General features: G+C 43.5%; 39 non-coding genes across 39 annotated transcripts; 19 read left to right on the plus strand and 20 right to left on the minus strand.

The window, feature by feature from the left end:
- Positions 1-2,122: 2,122 nt before the first annotated feature.
- Positions 2,123-2,194, minus strand: Trnaq-cug. The gene has a single exon. It is a non-coding gene; the product is annotated as a tRNA-Gln (tRNA).
- A 248-nt stretch (positions 2,195-2,442) lies between these two features.
- Trnay-gua lies at positions 2,443-2,531 on the plus strand. The gene is given in 2 exon segments: positions 2,443-2,479; positions 2,496-2,531. It is a non-coding gene; the product is annotated as a tRNA-Tyr (tRNA).
- A 358-nt stretch (positions 2,532-2,889) lies between these two features.
- Trnaq-cug lies at positions 2,890-2,961 on the minus strand. The gene has a single exon. It is a non-coding gene; the product is annotated as a tRNA-Gln (tRNA).
- Positions 2,962-3,209: 248 nt separating this feature from the next.
- Trnay-gua lies at positions 3,210-3,298 on the plus strand. Its single transcript is given in 2 exon segments — positions 3,210-3,246; positions 3,263-3,298. It is a non-coding gene; the product is annotated as a tRNA-Tyr (tRNA).
- Positions 3,299-3,656: 358 nt separating this feature from the next.
- On the minus strand, positions 3,657-3,728 carry Trnaq-cug. The gene has a single exon. It is a non-coding gene; the product is annotated as a tRNA-Gln (tRNA).
- A 248-nt stretch (positions 3,729-3,976) lies between these two features.
- Positions 3,977-4,065, plus strand: Trnay-gua. Its single transcript is given in 2 exon segments — positions 3,977-4,013; positions 4,030-4,065. It is a non-coding gene; the product is annotated as a tRNA-Tyr (tRNA).
- Positions 4,066-4,423: 358 nt separating this feature from the next.
- On the minus strand, positions 4,424-4,495 carry Trnaq-cug. Its single transcript has one exon. It is a non-coding gene; the product is annotated as a tRNA-Gln (tRNA).
- Positions 4,496-4,743: 248 nt separating this feature from the next.
- Trnay-gua lies at positions 4,744-4,832 on the plus strand. The gene is given in 2 exon segments: positions 4,744-4,780; positions 4,797-4,832. It is a non-coding gene; the product is annotated as a tRNA-Tyr (tRNA).
- Positions 4,833-5,190: 358 nt separating this feature from the next.
- On the minus strand, positions 5,191-5,262 carry Trnaq-cug. Its single transcript has one exon. It is a non-coding gene; the product is annotated as a tRNA-Gln (tRNA).
- Positions 5,263-5,510: 248 nt separating this feature from the next.
- Positions 5,511-5,599, plus strand: Trnay-gua. Its single transcript is given in 2 exon segments — positions 5,511-5,547; positions 5,564-5,599. It is a non-coding gene; the product is annotated as a tRNA-Tyr (tRNA).
- Positions 5,600-5,957: 358 nt separating this feature from the next.
- On the minus strand, positions 5,958-6,029 carry Trnaq-cug. Its single transcript has one exon. It is a non-coding gene; the product is annotated as a tRNA-Gln (tRNA).
- Positions 6,030-6,277: 248 nt separating this feature from the next.
- On the plus strand, positions 6,278-6,366 carry Trnay-gua. Its single transcript is given in 2 exon segments — positions 6,278-6,314; positions 6,331-6,366. It is a non-coding gene; the product is annotated as a tRNA-Tyr (tRNA).
- Positions 6,367-6,724: 358 nt separating this feature from the next.
- Positions 6,725-6,796, minus strand: Trnaq-cug. Its single transcript has one exon. It is a non-coding gene; the product is annotated as a tRNA-Gln (tRNA).
- A 248-nt stretch (positions 6,797-7,044) lies between these two features.
- Positions 7,045-7,133, plus strand: Trnay-gua. Its single transcript is given in 2 exon segments — positions 7,045-7,081; positions 7,098-7,133. It is a non-coding gene; the product is annotated as a tRNA-Tyr (tRNA).
- Positions 7,134-7,491: 358 nt separating this feature from the next.
- Trnaq-cug lies at positions 7,492-7,563 on the minus strand. The gene has a single exon. It is a non-coding gene; the product is annotated as a tRNA-Gln (tRNA).
- A 248-nt stretch (positions 7,564-7,811) lies between these two features.
- On the plus strand, positions 7,812-7,900 carry Trnay-gua. The gene is given in 2 exon segments: positions 7,812-7,848; positions 7,865-7,900. It is a non-coding gene; the product is annotated as a tRNA-Tyr (tRNA).
- A 358-nt stretch (positions 7,901-8,258) lies between these two features.
- On the minus strand, positions 8,259-8,330 carry Trnaq-cug. The gene has a single exon. It is a non-coding gene; the product is annotated as a tRNA-Gln (tRNA).
- Positions 8,331-8,578: 248 nt separating this feature from the next.
- On the plus strand, positions 8,579-8,667 carry Trnay-gua. Its single transcript is given in 2 exon segments — positions 8,579-8,615; positions 8,632-8,667. It is a non-coding gene; the product is annotated as a tRNA-Tyr (tRNA).
- Positions 8,668-9,025: 358 nt separating this feature from the next.
- On the minus strand, positions 9,026-9,097 carry Trnaq-cug. Its single transcript has one exon. It is a non-coding gene; the product is annotated as a tRNA-Gln (tRNA).
- Positions 9,098-9,345: 248 nt separating this feature from the next.
- Trnay-gua lies at positions 9,346-9,434 on the plus strand. The gene is given in 2 exon segments: positions 9,346-9,382; positions 9,399-9,434. It is a non-coding gene; the product is annotated as a tRNA-Tyr (tRNA).
- Positions 9,435-9,792: 358 nt separating this feature from the next.
- Trnaq-cug lies at positions 9,793-9,864 on the minus strand. Its single transcript has one exon. It is a non-coding gene; the product is annotated as a tRNA-Gln (tRNA).
- Positions 9,865-10,112: 248 nt separating this feature from the next.
- On the plus strand, positions 10,113-10,201 carry Trnay-gua. The gene is given in 2 exon segments: positions 10,113-10,149; positions 10,166-10,201. It is a non-coding gene; the product is annotated as a tRNA-Tyr (tRNA).
- A 358-nt stretch (positions 10,202-10,559) lies between these two features.
- On the minus strand, positions 10,560-10,631 carry Trnaq-cug. The gene has a single exon. It is a non-coding gene; the product is annotated as a tRNA-Gln (tRNA).
- Positions 10,632-10,879: 248 nt separating this feature from the next.
- Positions 10,880-10,968, plus strand: Trnay-gua. The gene is given in 2 exon segments: positions 10,880-10,916; positions 10,933-10,968. It is a non-coding gene; the product is annotated as a tRNA-Tyr (tRNA).
- A 358-nt stretch (positions 10,969-11,326) lies between these two features.
- Trnaq-cug lies at positions 11,327-11,398 on the minus strand. The gene has a single exon. It is a non-coding gene; the product is annotated as a tRNA-Gln (tRNA).
- A 248-nt stretch (positions 11,399-11,646) lies between these two features.
- On the plus strand, positions 11,647-11,735 carry Trnay-gua. Its single transcript is given in 2 exon segments — positions 11,647-11,683; positions 11,700-11,735. It is a non-coding gene; the product is annotated as a tRNA-Tyr (tRNA).
- A 358-nt stretch (positions 11,736-12,093) lies between these two features.
- Trnaq-cug lies at positions 12,094-12,165 on the minus strand. The gene has a single exon. It is a non-coding gene; the product is annotated as a tRNA-Gln (tRNA).
- A 248-nt stretch (positions 12,166-12,413) lies between these two features.
- Positions 12,414-12,502, plus strand: Trnay-gua. The gene is given in 2 exon segments: positions 12,414-12,450; positions 12,467-12,502. It is a non-coding gene; the product is annotated as a tRNA-Tyr (tRNA).
- A 357-nt stretch (positions 12,503-12,859) lies between these two features.
- On the minus strand, positions 12,860-12,931 carry Trnaq-cug. The gene has a single exon. It is a non-coding gene; the product is annotated as a tRNA-Gln (tRNA).
- A 250-nt stretch (positions 12,932-13,181) lies between these two features.
- On the plus strand, positions 13,182-13,270 carry Trnay-gua. The gene is given in 2 exon segments: positions 13,182-13,218; positions 13,235-13,270. It is a non-coding gene; the product is annotated as a tRNA-Tyr (tRNA).
- A 358-nt stretch (positions 13,271-13,628) lies between these two features.
- Trnaq-cug lies at positions 13,629-13,700 on the minus strand. The gene has a single exon. It is a non-coding gene; the product is annotated as a tRNA-Gln (tRNA).
- Positions 13,701-13,948: 248 nt separating this feature from the next.
- Trnay-gua lies at positions 13,949-14,037 on the plus strand. The gene is given in 2 exon segments: positions 13,949-13,985; positions 14,002-14,037. It is a non-coding gene; the product is annotated as a tRNA-Tyr (tRNA).
- A 359-nt stretch (positions 14,038-14,396) lies between these two features.
- On the minus strand, positions 14,397-14,469 carry Trnaq-cug. The gene has a single exon. It is a non-coding gene; the product is annotated as a tRNA-Gln (tRNA).
- A 248-nt stretch (positions 14,470-14,717) lies between these two features.
- On the plus strand, positions 14,718-14,806 carry Trnay-gua. The gene is given in 2 exon segments: positions 14,718-14,754; positions 14,771-14,806. It is a non-coding gene; the product is annotated as a tRNA-Tyr (tRNA).
- Positions 14,807-15,164: 358 nt separating this feature from the next.
- Trnaq-cug lies at positions 15,165-15,236 on the minus strand. The gene has a single exon. It is a non-coding gene; the product is annotated as a tRNA-Gln (tRNA).
- A 249-nt stretch (positions 15,237-15,485) lies between these two features.
- Trnay-gua lies at positions 15,486-15,574 on the plus strand. Its single transcript is given in 2 exon segments — positions 15,486-15,522; positions 15,539-15,574. It is a non-coding gene; the product is annotated as a tRNA-Tyr (tRNA).
- A 357-nt stretch (positions 15,575-15,931) lies between these two features.
- On the minus strand, positions 15,932-16,003 carry Trnaq-cug. The gene has a single exon. It is a non-coding gene; the product is annotated as a tRNA-Gln (tRNA).
- Positions 16,004-16,251: 248 nt separating this feature from the next.
- On the plus strand, positions 16,252-16,340 carry Trnay-gua. Its single transcript is given in 2 exon segments — positions 16,252-16,288; positions 16,305-16,340. It is a non-coding gene; the product is annotated as a tRNA-Tyr (tRNA).
- A 360-nt stretch (positions 16,341-16,700) lies between these two features.
- On the minus strand, positions 16,701-16,772 carry Trnaq-cug. The gene has a single exon. It is a non-coding gene; the product is annotated as a tRNA-Gln (tRNA).
- Between the last annotated feature and the right edge of the window lie 149 nt (positions 16,773-16,921).

The raw sequence follows: 16,921 nt of genomic DNA on the forward strand, positions 1-16,921 counted from the left end.
AGCATACGTCAACATACCCTCAGGTCGCTGGACGAAATACAACGAGTGGCCTTGGTGAACATTTATCTCGTCTCTAAAGTTAACTATGTGGCACGCGTACTTCCGCTACCCCTCCCGATGGCAAGCAGATTGTTAGCTGCCTTCGGCCACTTTGTCAGCCGCGGCCACATTTTCAAAGTCAAGTATTCTACATTGACTCTACCGTCGGCGTCAGGTGGTCTCAACCTCACCGACGTCTATACGAAGACACGGGCCCTGTACGTCAGTTCTACATTTAGCAGATGGAAGAATTAGCCCAATAGTATCACCACTTTTCTATTGAACGAAATAAAGCCGGCTAATCTTGACGCGCCTGTGGATGTTCATCACATACCAGACGACCTTCATCATATCAAGCAATTTTTGCTTGACTATAGCTACCTCCGCCTGGGAATGCCTGAGGAACAAATAGTCACAGTGCGAGCAGTGTACAAATATTTGCTCACGACGCACGCTCGAAACAGTATTGAAGTTAAGTACCCCGAGGTAGTCTGGCCACGTGTAAGGAGAAGTGTTCATCATCCACATTTGCCAACGGGAGTGAGAGCATTGTGGTATTACGTGGTCAATAGAAAACTTCCCACGACTTCCCGCTTACATTCGATACATTTGGCTGATACTTCCCTTTGTGCAACCTGTAACGTGCAAGATACTGATGAACACACATTCGTATGCGGTACGGCGCATGACATCTGGAAAGCGGTTAGAAACCTCTTGGCATTTCTACAACGCACGTCCCCTCAAGCCATCACCCTTAAGAGTCTACTTCTACCGGACGATGACCTCTACCCTACCACGAAACGAAATGCCGTAAACTGGCTGAAAGGACAAGCAATCTACTATATTATTACAAACTCAGAACGTAGCATTGGAGACTTTTCGACATATTTACAAACACAGCACGATGGACTTCGCAAACTTCCACATTATAAACAGGAATACGCAAATTTTCTAATCAAAGCGAGCATGGATCCCCCACAGAACTGGCGGGTGTAAAGCTAAGAGTAGACAAGACAGGACAGTAAAGAGAAGAGACCACACGATGAAACAGGACGAACTCGCAACGGAGTGAACACATTGCAACCCGAGAAGCCGACCTTACAGTTTTCCGACGTAAGAGGGCCACTAAGGTACGGTTGCCAAAGGTAATTTGCGAAAAATCACGAACAACCACAATGCCGATGGAGGCGGCACATACAGAGGATTTTTTCTCGGAGATGGCATTCATGAGTCGAAGCCACTCATCCCTTTTGTTTTCATTTACTTTATGTTATACCATTTACACAAAAAAAAAAAAAAAAAAAAAAACAAAAAAAAATAAAAATAAAAAATAAAAAATAAATAAATTTAAAGCGTACAAGCTAGCCGACGAAGGCAGAAAAGGTGAGCGATTGGATGGGCTATGTGGGGGGAAGCGAGGCCCAAAAAAAAAAAAAAAAAAAAAAAAAAAAAAAAAAAAAAAAAAAAAAAAAAAAGGGTATGATTCCTTCTTCGGGTGCAGGAGGTCCCGGGTTCAAATCCCGGACATAACACCAAAAAAAAAAAAAAAAAAAAAAAAAAAAAAAAAAGAAAAAAAGGGGTATGATTCCTGCTTAGGGTGCAAAAATATAAAAGATAAAAAAGAAAAAAAAAAAAAAAAAAAAAAAAAAAGTTGGTAGAGCGGTGGACTGTAGTGGAGGATTCACAGTTATCCATAGGTCGCTGGTTCAAATCCGGCCCAGAGGACTGTTTTTCTAATCTCAGGAGCAAAGAGGCTCCAGAGCATGCCCACTCGGTCAGAACCTCCCTATGTTTTAAACCTGTTTTAAAGGAAATTCATTTGCTCAGCTTCTAGTAGCTAGTTGATAATCATGGGATTCTTAGCCTTCGTAGGATAATGATATTTCTTCGAATTATAGTAAAATTGCTTGCTCTTACAGGCATTACTCGTTTAATGTGCTATATAGGTCACATAGTCGCACCAATATTCAGCCATTTCATAGACATCTCGTTTTTAATACAAACGTAGAAACTACACCCCTGAGCCTATCGCTGCTACTTCCTCGGCGAGAAACGCTTATTACAGAAAATTTAGACTAAACGAAGGTTCCACCGAGATTCGAACTCGGATCGCTGGATTCAGAGTCCAGAGTGCTAACCGTTACACCATGGAACCAGACAGGAGAATGGGACTCGTAAATACACTTAGCAGTGTTCTGACGTACTTCAGACACTTCCTACTTGCATTTTTTAACCTAATTGACACGATCGAGCATTATAAAACTTAATCTGGGCAATGTTTGCACTTGCAGCCGATGACTGCATTTCCTGTGCGTCTATATGGCAGCGCTGAGTAGCAGTGTGTGGAAACGAAAGACAGGGACGGACGTAAAGCAATCAGTACGAATAAGAAAGTATGCAGAGCCTCTGGTAGCTCAGTTGGTAGAGCGGTGGACTGTAGTGGAGGATTCACAGTTATCCATAGGTCGCTGGTTCAAATCCGGCCCAGAGGACTGTTTTTCTAATCTCAGGAGCAAAGAGGCTCCAGAGCATGCCCACTCGGTCAGAACCTCCCTATGTTTTAAACCTGTTTTAAAGGAAATTCATTTGCTCAGCTTCTAGTAGCTAGTTGATAATCATGGGATTCTTAGCCTTCGTAGGATAATGATATTTCTTCGAATTATAGTAAAATTGCTTGCTCTTACAGGCATTACTCGTTTAATGTGCTATATAGGTCACATAGTCGCACCAATATTCAGCCGTTTCATAGACATCTCGTTTTTAATACAAACGTAGAAACTACACCCCTGAGCCTATCGCTGCTACTTCCTCGGCGAGAAACGCTTATTACAGAAAATTTAGACTAAACGAAGGTTCCACCGAGATTCGAACTCGGATCGCTGGATTCAGAGTCCAGAGTGCTAACCGTTACACCATGGAACCAGACAGGAGAATGGGACTCGTAAATACACTTAGCAGTGTTCTGACGTACTTCAGACACTTCCTACTTGCATTTTTTAACCTAATTGACACGATCGAGCATTATAAAACTTAATCTGGGCAATGTTTGCACTTGCAGCCGATGACTGCATTTCCTGTGCGTCTATATGGCAGCGCTGAGTAGCAGTGTGTGGAAACGAAAGACAGGGACGGACGTAAAGCAATCAGTACGAATAAGAAAGTATGCAGAGCCTCTGGTAGCTCAGTTGGTAGAGCGGTGGACTGTAGTGGAGGATTCACAGTTATCCATAGGTCGCTGGTTCAAATCCGGCCCAGAGGACTGTTTTTCTAATCTCAGGAGCAAAGAGGCTCCAGAGCATGCCCACTCGGTCAGAACCTCCCTATGTTTTAAACCTGTTTTAAAGGAAATTCATTTGCTCAGCTTCTAGTAGCTAGTTGATAATCATGGGATTCTTAGCCTTCGTAGGATAATGATATTTCTTCGAATTATAGTAAAATTGCTTGCTCTTACAGGCATTACTCGTTTAATGTGCTATATAGGTCACATAGTCGCACCAATATTCAGCCGTTTCATAGACATCTCGTTTTTAATACAAACGTAGAAACTACACCCCTGAGCCTATCGCTGCTACTTCCTCGGCGAGAAACGCTTATTACAGAAAATTTAGACTAAACGAAGGTTCCACCGAGATTCGAACTCGGATCGCTGGATTCAGAGTCCAGAGTGCTAACCGTTACACCATGGAACCAGACAGGAGAATGGGACTCGTAAATACACTTAGCAGTGTTCTGACGTACTTCAGACACTTCCTACTTGCATTTTTTAACCTAATTGACACGATCGAGCATTATAAAACTTAATCTGGGCAATGTTTGCACTTGCAGCCGATGACTGCATTTCCTGTGCGTCTATATGGCAGCGCTGAGTAGCAGTGTGTGGAAACGAAAGACAGGGACGGACGTAAAGCAATCAGTACGAATAAGAAAGTATGCAGAGCCTCTGGTAGCTCAGTTGGTAGAGCGGTGGACTGTAGTGGAGGATTCACAGTTATCCATAGGTCGCTGGTTCAAATCCGGCCCAGAGGACTGTTTTTCTAATCTCAGGAGCAAAGAGGCTCCAGAGCATGCCCACTCGGTCAGAACCTCCCTATGTTTTAAACCTGTTTTAAAGGAAATTCATTTGCTCAGCTTCTAGTAGCTAGTTGATAATCATGGGATTCTTAGCCTTCGTAGGATAATGATATTTCTTCGAATTATAGTAAAATTGCTTGCTCTTACAGGCATTACTCGTTTAATGTGCTATATAGGTCACATAGTCGCACCAATATTCAGCCGTTTCATAGACATCTCGTTTTTAATACAAACGTAGAAACTACACCCCTGAGCCTATCGCTGCTACTTCCTCGGCGAGAAACGCTTATTACAGAAAATTTAGACTAAACGAAGGTTCCACCGAGATTCGAACTCGGATCGCTGGATTCAGAGTCCAGAGTGCTAACCGTTACACCATGGAACCAGACAGGAGAATGGGACTCGTAAATACACTTAGCAGTGTTCTGACGTACTTCAGACACTTCCTACTTGCATTTTTTAACCTAATTGACACGATCGAGCATTATAAAACTTAATCTGGGCAATGTTTGCACTTGCAGCCGATGACTGCATTTCCTGTGCGTCTATATGGCAGCGCTGAGTAGCAGTGTGTGGAAACGAAAGACAGGGACGGACGTAAAGCAATCAGTACGAATAAGAAAGTATGCAGAGCCTCTGGTAGCTCAGTTGGTAGAGCGGTGGACTGTAGTGGAGGATTCACAGTTATCCATAGGTCGCTGGTTCAAATCCGGCCCAGAGGACTGTTTTTCTAATCTCAGGAGCAAAGAGGCTCCAGAGCATGCCCACTCGGTCAGAACCTCCCTATGTTTTAAACCTGTTTTAAAGGAAATTCATTTGCTCAGCTTCTAGTAGCTAGTTGATAATCATGGGATTCTTAGCCTTCGTAGGATAATGATATTTCTTCGAATTATAGTAAAATTGCTTGCTCTTACAGGCATTACTCGTTTAATGTGCTATATAGGTCACATAGTCGCACCAATATTCAGCCGTTTCATAGACATCTCGTTTTTAATACAAACGTAGAAACTACACCCCTGAGCCTATCGCTGCTACTTCCTCGGCGAGAAACGCTTATTACAGAAAATTTAGACTAAACGAAGGTTCCACCGAGATTCGAACTCGGATCGCTGGATTCAGAGTCCAGAGTGCTAACCGTTACACCATGGAACCAGACAGGAGAATGGGACTCGTAAATACACTTAGCAGTGTTCTGACGTACTTCAGACACTTCCTACTTGCATTTTTTAACCTAATTGACACGATCGAGCATTATAAAACTTAATCTGGGCAATGTTTGCACTTGCAGCCGATGACTGCATTTCCTGTGCGTCTATATGGCAGCGCTGAGTAGCAGTGTGTGGAAACGAAAGACAGGGACGGACGTAAAGCAATCAGTACGAATAAGAAAGTATGCAGAGCCTCTGGTAGCTCAGTTGGTAGAGCGGTGGACTGTAGTGGAGGATTCACAGTTATCCATAGGTCGCTGGTTCAAATCCGGCCCAGAGGACTGTTTTTCTAATCTCAGGAGCAAAGAGGCTCCAGAGCATGCCCACTCGGTCAGAACCTCCCTATGTTTTAAACCTGTTTTAAAGGAAATTCATTTGCTCAGCTTCTAGTAGCTAGTTGATAATCATGGGATTCTTAGCCTTCGTAGGATAATGATATTTCTTCGAATTATAGTAAAATTGCTTGCTCTTACAGGCATTACTCGTTTAATGTGCTATATAGGTCACATAGTCGCACCAATATTCAGCCGTTTCATAGACATCTCGTTTTTAATACAAACGTAGAAACTACACCCCTGAGCCTATCGCTGCTACTTCCTCGGCGAGAAACGCTTATTACAGAAAATTTAGACTAAACGAAGGTTCCACCGAGATTCGAACTCGGATCGCTGGATTCAGAGTCCAGAGTGCTAACCGTTACACCATGGAACCAGACAGGAGAATGGGACTCGTAAATACACTTAGCAGTGTTCTGACGTACTTCAGACACTTCCTACTTGCATTTTTTAACCTAATTGACACGATCGAGCATTATAAAACTTAATCTGGGCAATGTTTGCACTTGCAGCCGATGACTGCATTTCCTGTGCGTCTATATGGCAGCGCTGAGTAGCAGTGTGTGGAAACGAAAGACAGGGACGGACGTAAAGCAATCAGTACGAATAAGAAAGTATGCAGAGCCTCTGGTAGCTCAGTTGGTAGAGCGGTGGACTGTAGTGGAGGATTCACAGTTATCCATAGGTCGCTGGTTCAAATCCGGCCCAGAGGACTGTTTTTCTAATCTCAGGAGCAAAGAGGCTCCAGAGCATGCCCACTCGGTCAGAACCTCCCTATGTTTTAAACCTGTTTTAAAGGAAATTCATTTGCTCAGCTTCTAGTAGCTAGTTGATAATCATGGGATTCTTAGCCTTCGTAGGATAATGATATTTCTTCGAATTATAGTAAAATTGCTTGCTCTTACAGGCATTACTCGTTTAATGTGCTATATAGGTCACATAGTCGCACCAATATTCAGCCGTTTCATAGACATCTCGTTTTTAATACAAACGTAGAAACTACACCCCTGAGCCTATCGCTGCTACTTCCTCGGCGAGAAACGCTTATTACAGAAAATTTAGACTAAACGAAGGTTCCACCGAGATTCGAACTCGGATCGCTGGATTCAGAGTCCAGAGTGCTAACCGTTACACCATGGAACCAGACAGGAGAATGGGACTCGTAAATACACTTAGCAGTGTTCTGACGTACTTCAGACACTTCCTACTTGCATTTTTTAACCTAATTGACACGATCGAGCATTATAAAACTTAATCTGGGCAATGTTTGCACTTGCAGCCGATGACTGCATTTCCTGTGCGTCTATATGGCAGCGCTGAGTAGCAGTGTGTGGAAACGAAAGACAGGGACGGACGTAAAGCAATCAGTACGAATAAGAAAGTATGCAGAGCCTCTGGTAGCTCAGTTGGTAGAGCGGTGGACTGTAGTGGAGGATTCACAGTTATCCATAGGTCGCTGGTTCAAATCCGGCCCAGAGGACTGTTTTTCTAATCTCAGGAGCAAAGAGGCTCCAGAGCATGCCCACTCGGTCAGAACCTCCCTATGTTTTAAACCTGTTTTAAAGGAAATTCATTTGCTCAGCTTCTAGTAGCTAGTTGATAATCATGGGATTCTTAGCCTTCGTAGGATAATGATATTTCTTCGAATTATAGTAAAATTGCTTGCTCTTACAGGCATTACTCGTTTAATGTGCTATATAGGTCACATAGTCGCACCAATATTCAGCCGTTTCATAGACATCTCGTTTTTAATACAAACGTAGAAACTACACCCCTGAGCCTATCGCTGCTACTTCCTCGGCGAGAAACGCTTATTACAGAAAATTTAGACTAAACGAAGGTTCCACCGAGATTCGAACTCGGATCGCTGGATTCAGAGTCCAGAGTGCTAACCGTTACACCATGGAACCAGACAGGAGAATGGGACTCGTAAATACACTTAGCAGTGTTCTGACGTACTTCAGACACTTCCTACTTGCATTTTTTAACCTAATTGACACGATCGAGCATTATAAAACTTAATCTGGGCAATGTTTGCACTTGCAGCCGATGACTGCATTTCCTGTGCGTCTATATGGCAGCGCTGAGTAGCAGTGTGTGGAAACGAAAGACAGGGACGGACGTAAAGCAATCAGTACGAATAAGAAAGTATGCAGAGCCTCTGGTAGCTCAGTTGGTAGAGCGGTGGACTGTAGTGGAGGATTCACAGTTATCCATAGGTCGCTGGTTCAAATCCGGCCCAGAGGACTGTTTTTCTAATCTCAGGAGCAAAGAGGCTCCAGAGCATGCCCACTCGGTCAGAACCTCCCTATGTTTTAAACCTGTTTTAAAGGAAATTCATTTGCTCAGCTTCTAGTAGCTAGTTGATAATCATGGGATTCTTAGCCTTCGTAGGATAATGATATTTCTTCGAATTATAGTAAAATTGCTTGCTCTTACAGGCATTACTCGTTTAATGTGCTATATAGGTCACATAGTCGCACCAATATTCAGCCGTTTCATAGACATCTCGTTTTTAATACAAACGTAGAAACTACACCCCTGAGCCTATCGCTGCTACTTCCTCGGCGAGAAACGCTTATTACAGAAAATTTAGACTAAACGAAGGTTCCACCGAGATTCGAACTCGGATCGCTGGATTCAGAGTCCAGAGTGCTAACCGTTACACCATGGAACCAGACAGGAGAATGGGACTCGTAAATACACTTAGCAGTGTTCTGACGTACTTCAGACACTTCCTACTTGCATTTTTTAACCTAATTGACACGATCGAGCATTATAAAACTTAATCTGGGCAATGTTTGCACTTGCAGCCGATGACTGCATTTCCTGTGCGTCTATATGGCAGCGCTGAGTAGCAGTGTGTGGAAACGAAAGACAGGGACGGACGTAAAGCAATCAGTACGAATAAGAAAGTATGCAGAGCCTCTGGTAGCTCAGTTGGTAGAGCGGTGGACTGTAGTGGAGGATTCACAGTTATCCATAGGTCGCTGGTTCAAATCCGGCCCAGAGGACTGTTTTTCTAATCTCAGGAGCAAAGAGGCTCCAGAGCATGCCCACTCGGTCAGAACCTCCCTATGTTTTAAACCTGTTTTAAAGGAAATTCATTTGCTCAGCTTCTAGTAGCTAGTTGATAATCATGGGATTCTTAGCCTTCGTAGGATAATGATATTTCTTCGAATTATAGTAAAATTGCTTGCTCTTACAGGCATTACTCGTTTAATGTGCTATATAGGTCACATAGTCGCACCAATATTCAGCCGTTTCATAGACATCTCGTTTTTAATACAAACGTAGAAACTACACCCCTGAGCCTATCGCTGCTACTTCCTCGGCGAGAAACGCTTATTACAGAAAATTTAGACTAAACGAAGGTTCCACCGAGATTCGAACTCGGATCGCTGGATTCAGAGTCCAGAGTGCTAACCGTTACACCATGGAACCAGACAGGAGAATGGGACTCGTAAATACACTTAGCAGTGTTCTGACGTACTTCAGACACTTCCTACTTGCATTTTTTAACCTAATTGACACGATCGAGCATTATAAAACTTAATCTGGGCAATGTTTGCACTTGCAGCCGATGACTGCATTTCCTGTGCGTCTATATGGCAGCGCTGAGTAGCAGTGTGTGGAAACGAAAGACAGGGACGGACGTAAAGCAATCAGTACGAATAAGAAAGTATGCAGAGCCTCTGGTAGCTCAGTTGGTAGAGCGGTGGACTGTAGTGGAGGATTCACAGTTATCCATAGGTCGCTGGTTCAAATCCGGCCCAGAGGACTGTTTTTCTAATCTCAGGAGCAAAGAGGCTCCAGAGCATGCCCACTCGGTCAGAACCTCCCTATGTTTTAAACCTGTTTTAAAGGAAATTCATTTGCTCAGCTTCTAGTAGCTAGTTGATAATCATGGGATTCTTAGCCTTCGTAGGATAATGATATTTCTTCGAATTATAGTAAAATTGCTTGCTCTTACAGGCATTACTCGTTTAATGTGCTATATAGGTCACATAGTCGCACCAATATTCAGCCGTTTCATAGACATCTCGTTTTTAATACAAACGTAGAAACTACACCCCTGAGCCTATCGCTGCTACTTCCTCGGCGAGAAACGCTTATTACAGAAAATTTAGACTAAACGAAGGTTCCACCGAGATTCGAACTCGGATCGCTGGATTCAGAGTCCAGAGTGCTAACCGTTACACCATGGAACCAGACAGGAGAATGGGACTCGTAAATACACTTAGCAGTGTTCTGACGTACTTCAGACACTTCCTACTTGCATTTTTTAACCTAATTGACACGATCGAGCATTATAAAACTTAATCTGGGCAATGTTTGCACTTGCAGCCGATGACTGCATTTCCTGTGCGTCTATATGGCAGCGCTGAGTAGCAGTGTGTGGAAACGAAAGACAGGGACGGACGTAAAGCAATCAGTACGAATAAGAAAGTATGCAGAGCCTCTGGTAGCTCAGTTGGTAGAGCGGTGGACTGTAGTGGAGGATTCACAGTTATCCATAGGTCGCTGGTTCAAATCCGGCCCAGAGGACTGTTTTTCTAATCTCAGGAGCAAAGAGGCTCCAGAGCATGCCCACTCGGTCAGAACCTCCCTATGTTTTAAACCTGTTTTAAAGGAAATTCATTTGCTCAGCTTCTAGTAGCTAGTTGATAATCATGGGATTCTTAGCCTTCGTAGGATAATGATATTTCTTCGAATTATAGTAAAATTGCTTGCTCTTACAGGCATTACTCGTTTAATGTGCTATATAGGTCACATAGTCGCACCAATATTCAGCCGTTTCATAGACATCTCGTTTTTAATACAAACGTAGAAACTACACCCCTGAGCCTATCGCTGCTACTTCCTCGGCGAGAAACGCTTATTACAGAAAATTTAGACTAAACGAAGGTTCCACCGAGATTCGAACTCGGATCGCTGGATTCAGAGTCCAGAGTGCTAACCGTTACACCATGGAACCAGACAGGAGAATGGGACTCGTAAATACACTTAGCAGTGTTCTGACGTACTTCAGACACTTCCTACTTGCATTTTTTAACCTAATTGACACGATCGAGCATTATAAAACTTAATCTGGGCAATGTTTGCACTTGCAGCCGATGACTGCATTTCCTGTGCGTCTATATGGCAGCGCTGAGTAGCAGTGTGTGGAAACGAAAGACAGGGACGGACGTAAAGCAATCAGTACGAATAAGAAAGTATGCAGAGCCTCTGGTAGCTCAGTTGGTAGAGCGGTGGACTGTAGTGGAGGATTCACAGTTATCCATAGGTCGCTGGTTCAAATCCGGCCCAGAGGACTGTTTTTCTAATCTCAGGAGCAAAGAGGCTCCAGAGCATGCCCACTCGGTCAGAACCTCCCTATGTTTTAAACCTGTTTTAAAGGAAATTCATTTGCTCAGCTTCTAGTAGCTAGTTGATAATCATGGGATTCTTAGCCTTCGTAGGATAATGATATTTCTTCGAATTATAGTAAAATTGCTTGCTCTTACAGGCATTACTCGTTTAATGTGCTATATAGGTCACATAGTCGCACCAATATTCAGCCGTTTCATAGACATCTCGTTTTTAATACAAACGTAGAAACTACACCCCTGAGCCTATCGCTGCTACTTCCTCGGCGAGAAACGCTTATTACAGAAAATTTAGACTAAACGAAGGTTCCACCGAGATTCGAACTCGGATCGCTGGATTCAGAGTCCAGAGTGCTAACCGTTACACCATGGAACCAGACAGGAGAATGGGACTCGTAAATACACTTAGCAGTGTTCTGACGTACTTCAGACACTTCCTACTTGCATTTTTTAACCTAATTGACACGATCGAGCATTATAAAACTTAATCTGGGCAATGTTTGCACTTGCAGCCGATGACTGCATTTCCTGTGCGTCTATATGGCAGCGCTGAGTAGCAGTGTGTGGAAACGAAAGACAGGGACGGACGTAAAGCAATCAGTACGAATAAGAAAGTATGCAGAGCCTCTGGTAGCTCAGTTGGTAGAGCGGTGGACTGTAGTGGAGGATTCACAGTTATCCATAGGTCGCTGGTTCAAATCCGGCCCAGAGGACTGTTTTTCTAATCTCAGGAGCAAAGAGGCTCCAGAGCATGCCCACTCGGTCAGAACCTCCCTATGTTTTAAACCTGTTTTAAAGGAAATTCATTTGCTCAGCTTCTAGTAGCTAGTTGATAATCATGGGATTCTTAGCCTTCGTAGGATAATGATATTTCTTCGAATTATAGTAAAATTGCTTGCTCTTACAGGCATTACTCGTTTAATGTGCTATATAGGTCACATAGTCGCACCAATATTCAGCCGTTTCATAGACATCTCGTTTTTAATACAAACGTAGAAACTACACCCCTGAGCCTATCGCTGCTACTTCCTCGGCGAGAAACGCTTATTACAGAAAATTTAGACTAAACGAAGGTTCCACCGAGATTCGAACTCGGATCGCTGGATTCAGAGTCCAGAGTGCTAACCGTTACACCATGGAACCAGACAGGAGAATGGGACTCGTAAATACACTTAGCAGTGTTCTGACGTACTTCAGACACTTCCTACTTGCATTTTTTAACCTAATTGACACGATCGAGCATTATAAAACTTAATCTGGGCAATGTTTGCACTTGCAGCCGATGACTGCATTTCCTGTGCGTCTATATGGCAGCGCTGAGTAGCAGTGTGTGGAAACGAAAGACAGGGACGGACGTAAAGCAATCAGTACGAATAAGAAAGTATGCAGAGCCTCTGGTAGCTCAGTTGGTAGAGCGGTGGACTGTAGTGGAGGATTCACAGTTATCCATAGGTCGCTGGTTCAAATCCGGCCCAGAGGACTGTTTTTCTAATCTCAGGAGCAAAGAGGCTCCAGAGCATGCCCACTCGGTCAGAACCTCCCTATGTTTTAAACCTGTTTTAAAGGAAATTCATTTGCTCAGCTTCTAGTAGCTAGTTGATAATCATGGGATTCTTAGCCTTCGTAGGATAATGATATTTCTTCGAATTATAGTAAAATTGCTTGCTCTTACAGGCATTACTCGTTTAATGTGCTATATAGGTCACATAGTCGCACCAATATTCAGCCGTTTCATAGACATCTCGTTTTTAATACAACGTAGAAACTACACCCCTGAGCCTATCGCTGCTACTTCCTCGGCGAGAAACGCTTATTACAGAAAATTTAGACTAAACGAAGGTTCCACCGAGATTCGAACTCGGATCGCTGGATTCAGAGTCCAGAGTGCTAACCGTTACACCATGGAACCAGACAGGAGAATGGGACTCGTAAATACACTTAGCAGTGTTCTGACGTACTTCAGGACACTTCCTACTTGCATTTTTTAACCTAATTGACACGAATCGAGCATTATAAAACTTAATCTGGGCAATGTTTGCACTTGCAGCCGATGACTGCATTTCCTGTGCGTCTATATGGCAGCGCTGAGTAGCAGTGTGTGGAAACGAAAGACAGGGACGGACGTAAAGCAATCAGTACGAATAAGAAAGTATGCAGAGCCTCTGGTAGCTCAGTTGGTAGAGCGGTGGACTGTAGTGGAGGATTCACAGTTATCCATAGGTCGCTGGTTCAAATCCGGCCCAGAGGACTGTTTTTCTAATCTCAGGAGCAAAGAGGCTCCAGAGCATGCCCACTCGGTCAGAACCTCCCTATGTTTTAAACCTGTTTTAAAGGAAATTCATTTGCTCAGCTTCTAGTAGCTAGTTGATAATCATGGGATTCTTAGCCTTCGTAGGATAATGATATTTCTTCGAATTATAGTAAAATTGCTTGCTCTTACAGGCATTACTCGTTTAATGTGCTATATAGGTCACATAGTCGCACCAATATTCAGCCGTTTCATAGACATCTCGTTTTTAATACAAACGTAGAAACTACACCCCTGAGCCTATCGCTGCTACTTCCTCGGCGAGAAACGCTTATTACAGAAAATTTAGACTAAACGAAGGTTCCACCGAGATTCGAACTCGGATCGCTGGATTCAGAGTCCAGAGTGCTAACCGTTACACCATGGAACCAGACAGGAGAATGGGACTCGTAAATACACTTAGCAGTGTTCTGACGTACTTCAGACACTTCCTACTTGCATTTTTTAACCTAATTGACACGATCGAGCATTATAAAACTTAATCTGGGCAATGTTTGCACTTGCAGCCGATGACTGCATTTCCTGTGCGTCTATATGGCAGCGCTGAGTAGCAGTGTGTGGAAACGAAAGACAGGGACGGACGTAAAGCAATCAGTACGAATAAGAAAGTATGCAGAGCCTCTGGTAGCTCAGTTGGTAGAGCGGTGGACTGTAGTGGAGGATTCACAGTTATCCATAGGTCGCTGGTTCAAATCCGGCCCAGAGGACTGTTTTTCTAATCTCAGGAGCAAAGAGGCTCCAGAGCATGCCCACTCGGTCAGAACCTCCCTATGTTTTAAAACCTGTTTTAAAGGAAATTCATTTGCTCAGCTTCTAGTAGCTAGTTGATAATCATGGGATTCTTAGCCTTCGTAGGATAATGATATTTCTTCGAATTATAGTAAAATTGCTTGCTCTTACAGGCATTACTCGTTTAATGTGCTATATAGGTCACATAGTCGCACCAATATTCAGCCGTTTCATAGACATCTCGTTTTTAATACAAACGTAGAAACTACACCCCTGAGCCTATCGCTGCTACTTCCTCGGCGAGAAACGCTTATTACAGAAAATTTAGACTAAACGAAGGTTCCACCGAGATTCGAACTCGGATCGCTGGATTCAGAGTCCAGAGTGCTAACCGTTACAACCATGGAACCAGACAGGAGAATGGGACTCGTAAATACACTTAGCAGTGTTCTGACGTACTTCAGACACTTCCTACTTGCATTTTTTAACCTAATTGACACGATCGAGCATTATAAAACTTAATCTGGGCAATGTTTGCACTTGCAGCCGATGACTGCATTTCCTGTGCGTCTATATGGCAGCGCTGAGTAGCAGTGTGTGGAAACGAAAGACAGGGACGGACGTAAAGCAATCAGTACGAATAAGAAAGTATGCAGAGCCTCTGGTAGCTCAGTTGGTAGAGCGGTGGACTGTAGTGGAGGATTCACAGTTATCCATAGGTCGCTGGTTCAAATCCGGCCCAGAGGACTGTTTTTCTAATCTCAGGAGCAAAGAGGCTCCAGAGCATGCCCACTCGGTCAGAACCTCCCTATGTTTTAAACTGTTTTAAAGGAAATTCATTTGCTCAGCTTCTAGTAGCTAGTTGATAATCATGGGATTCTTAGCCTTCGTAGGATAATGATATTTCTTCGAATTATAGTAAAATTGCTTGCTCTTACAGGCATTACTCGTTTAATGTGCTATATAGGTCACATAGTCGCACCAATATTCAGCCGTTTCATAGACATCTCGTTTTTAATACAAACGTAGAAACTACACCCCTGAGCCCTATCGCTGCTACTTCCTCGGCGAGAAACGCTTATTACAGAAAATTTAGACTAAACGAAGGTTCCACCGAGATTCGAACTCGGATCGCTGGATTCAGAGTCCAGAGTGCTAACCGTTACACCATGGAACCAGACAGGAGAATGGGACTCGTAAATACACTTAGCAGTGTTCTGACGTACTTCAGGACACTTCCTACTTGCATTTTTTAACCTAATTGACACGATCGAGCATTATAAAACTTAATCTGGGCAATGTTTGCACTTGCAGCCGATGACTGCATTTCCTGTGCGTCTATATGGCAGCGCTGAGTAGCAGTGTGTGGAAACGAAAGACAGGGACGGACGTAAAGCAATCAGTACGAATAAGAAAGTATGCAGAGCCTCTGGTAGCTCAGTTGGTAGAGCGGTGGACTGTAGTGGAGGATTCACAGTTATCCATAGGTCGCTGGTTCAAATCCGGCCCAGAGGACTGTTTTTCTAATCTCAGGAGCAAAGAGGCTCCAGAGCATGCCACTCGGTCAGAACCTCCCTATGTTTTAAACCTGTTTTAAAGGAAATTCATTTGCTCAGCTTCTAGTAGCTAGTTGATAATCATGGGATTCTTAGCCTTCGTAGGATAATGATATTTCTTCGAATTATAGTAAAATTGCTTGCTCTTACAGGCATTACTCGTTTAATGTGCTATATAGGTCACATAGTCGCACCAATATTCAGCCGTTTCATAGACATCTCGTTTTTAATACAAACGTAGAAACTACACCCCTGAGCCTATCGCTGCTACTTCCTCGGCGAGAAACGCTTATTACAGAAAATTTAGACTAAACGAAGGTTCCACCGAGATTCGAACTCGGATCGCTGGATTCAGAGTCCAGAGTGCTAACCGTTACACCATGGAACCAGACAGGAGAATGGGACTCGTAAATACACTTAGCAGTGTTCTGACGTACTTCAGACACTTCCTACTTGCATTTTTTAACCTAATTGACACGATCGAGCATTATAAAACTTAATCTGGGCAATGTTTGCACTTGCAGCCGATGACTGCATTTCCTGTGCGTCTATATGGCAGCGCTGAGTAGCAGTGTGTGGAAACGAAAGACAGGGACGGACGTAAAGCAATCAGTACGAATAAGAAAGTATGCAGAGCCTCTGGTAGCTCAGTTGGTAGAGCGGTGGACTGTAGTGGAGGATTCACAGTTATCCATAGGTCGCTGGTTCAAATCCGGCCCAGAGGACTGTTTTTCTAATCTCAGGAGCAAAGAGGCTCCAGAGCATGCCCACCTCGGTCAGAACCTCCCTATGTTTTAAACCTGTTTTAAAGGAAATTCATTTGCTCAGCTTCTAGTAGCTAGTTGATAATCATGGGATTCTTAGCCTTCGTAGGATAATGATATTTCTTCGAATTATAGTAAAATTGCTTGCTCTTACAGGCATTACTCGTTTAATGTGCTATATAGGTCACATAGTCGCACCAATATTCAGCCGTTTCATAGACATCTCGTTTTTAATACAAACGTAGAAACTACACCCCTGAGCCTAATCGCTGCTACTTCCTCGGCGAGAAACGCTTATTACAGAAAATTTAGACTAAACGAAGGTTCCACCGAGATTCGAACTCGGATCGCTGGATTCAGAGTCCAGAGTGCTAACCGTTACACCATGGAACCAGACAGGAGAATGGGACTCGTAAATACACTTAGCAGTGTTCTGACGTACTTCAGACACTTCCTACTTGCATTTTTTAACCTAATTGACACGATCGAGCATTATAAAACTTAATCTGGGCAATGTTTGCACTTGCAGCCGATGACTGCAT

The sequence above is a fragment of the Schistocerca americana genome, unplaced genomic scaffold (assembly GCF_021461395.2).
Source record: "Schistocerca americana isolate TAMUIC-IGC-003095 unplaced genomic scaffold, iqSchAmer2.1 HiC_scaffold_204, whole genome shotgun sequence".
In the NCBI taxonomy this organism is placed as follows: Eukaryota; Metazoa; Arthropoda; class Insecta; order Orthoptera; family Acrididae; genus Schistocerca; species Schistocerca americana.